At 36.2% G+C, this 2,307-nt stretch overlaps 1 pseudogene; it reads right to left on the bottom strand.

Annotated features, from left to right (window-relative positions):
• Positions 1 to 647: 647 nt before the first annotated feature.
• LOC145106726 (protein CANDIDATE G-PROTEIN COUPLED RECEPTOR 7 pseudogene) lies at positions 648 to 1,967 on the bottom strand (annotated as a pseudogene).
• Between the last annotated feature and the right edge of the window lie 340 nt (positions 1,968 to 2,307).

Here is a 2,307-nt window from a genome sequence, read left to right as displayed (position 1 = left end):
AATAATAATAATAATGGAAATTATAAATCCGTTGGTATTTCGTATTTATTCTGTAGCTATTTTCTTCCGTCGCTAGTCGGTAGATATTCCATAGCCATCCGTAACTCTTCCGTAGTTATTTTGTAGCTAATTAGCTACGAAATAGCTACGGATTAGCGGTTGTAGCTATTCCGTAGCTATTTCGTAGCTACTCCGTTAGTATATTAGGACTTTCTATTCTGTACCTGGTACGTAGTTATTCCGTAGCTAATTAGTTACGGAATTTTTCGGTTGCTATTTTCTATAGGAAAACACACTATTTTCTAGCGGTGTATGTTCTTACTGATTTCAACACACTAATTTCAGAAAATTATCTGTTTACGCTGTTTATTAAAAAAAATGCTAAACTATCACTTTCTGTGGCGAAATGCTTGATAGCACCTGTGTCAACACAAACGAAACGCAATTAACAGATCAACATCCAATTTTGAAGAACCACAGTTCGAAAGATTTTAAACTAGCAACATTAATTAACAAAGCAAAAACAAATTTTAAACCCACAATCATTACTTGCGTTCATGTTAGGGCAAATTAAAGAAAAAAAAAATTACATTAAAATGAAACTGTTACAAAAAGTACTTGAATATGAAATTGAGATCTCTCAGGGTTCAAAGCTCAAACTCAGGCGTCACTTGTGGTTGAAGATTAAGTTGATCAAAATATTTGTTTTTCTCAAATGGCCTGAAGAAGAAAAACATTACAATATAGAAAATAAGACTGGCTATCTCTACAGCCATTACCCAACTGGAACTGTAATCTACAAAGCTCCCGATTCCCAAAACACAGGCAATGCACGAGTATACAATAAACGCCACATAAAACGGCCGAATTAGACTAAGCGTTGCAAAATAATTCTCAAGATTCCTATCAGTCTCGAAAACCATAAATCCAATGAGCACGTTTAATAGTATGCTACAAAAGGTGTCAGCAAAATACAACCCTAATCCCCAATCCCATGATTCTTCAGCTAAAACCTGCATTTCCGCTATAGAAGCTATAGTAACAAAAACTTGAAGTGGGATCACAAACATCACAGTCCTATTTGCTAGAAAAACCCGCTTTAAGAAAGAACATCCGTCAAAGATCACCGCAATTAAAGTGTAAAAAAGCACACTCCTGTTAAACTGAAATACGTAAAGGAAGACATTCCATCCAAGAGGAGGAGTACCTGTAACCTTTATAGAATGTTGGACCATGGCTGCACATAACAAGTTAAGCCCCTTCATAACAAGCAACTCACCCAGTAGTAAATGAATCCAGTGAGCTGATCGATAGTTCATGATGCATACCAACACCCAAACCGCTAGAAAACACAGATAAATGATGGAGAAGGTGAAGAAAATAGATGGGATCATCGTTTGTTCAGCTGATAAGTAGTCTTTGGTAGTGCCATTATGGATGTTATACAACTCTGTCCGGACGTCCATTGTTGCTCGAGATAGAGGGTTACAGTTGGCGAATCTGAGTGAGTATAAATTCGGATATGTCACAGCATATGATTTGTTGAAAGAAGACTGAGGAAGAGGGGAGATATCTTGGAAGGTAAATAGAAGTGCGATGTATTTAGAATCCAGGTAACATGAAACACTTTCGTAGTAATACATATAGTCTAATGCATCGTCCGAGACAAGGAAGAAACCAATACGTGAAAGATCAGGTCGTGATAAGTTGGAGGTGACCTGTATAGAGGAAACTGAAACGGAGGATATGGCAACCGAGACGTTGCCTGTATGTGTGAATGTGAACTCCTCGAAGACTATCAGATCTCGGTCATCAGATCGGATTTTCACAGATTTGATATCGGCTGTGGATGGTGCAGTGAACACGAAGAAGATGAGAAGCAAAACAGTGAGAATTTTTGCTAAATTCCTCATTTTGGAGGATAACAAACTAAGAGCTCTAATTGGGATTCTCAACGAATGAGTCATCTTATATAAACAAAACTCCAACCTTATCTGGAATCAAGCTAATTATCTAACTAAAGAAAGATATGAAAGCATATACCCAAATTCTCGGGATAGAGTAGTTTACGAATAATGTTGTCAATGTAAATGAGAAACGACACTAAATAAATTATATAGTGTTGGTTTCATAATAAAAAGATGGCCACTTCACTATCCGTTTTGTTGATAAGGAGAGGCATGTATATAAAACTTAAAAAAGAAAATTGATAATTTAGTTTATAAATAAAAAAAGCTTGAAGTATTGTTAATGGAGGTTATTAAGTACGTACGTACAAACGGTGAAGAAGCAGTTAGATGGTTAGAT

Source organism: Lactuca virosa, chromosome 4 (genome assembly GCF_052849685.1).
Source record: "Lactuca virosa cultivar CGN04683 chromosome 4, Lactuca_virosa_CGN04683_v6, whole genome shotgun sequence".
Taxonomy (NCBI): Eukaryota; Viridiplantae; Streptophyta; class Magnoliopsida; order Asterales; family Asteraceae; genus Lactuca; species Lactuca virosa.
This window is presented reverse-complemented; position numbering and strand designations above follow the sequence as displayed.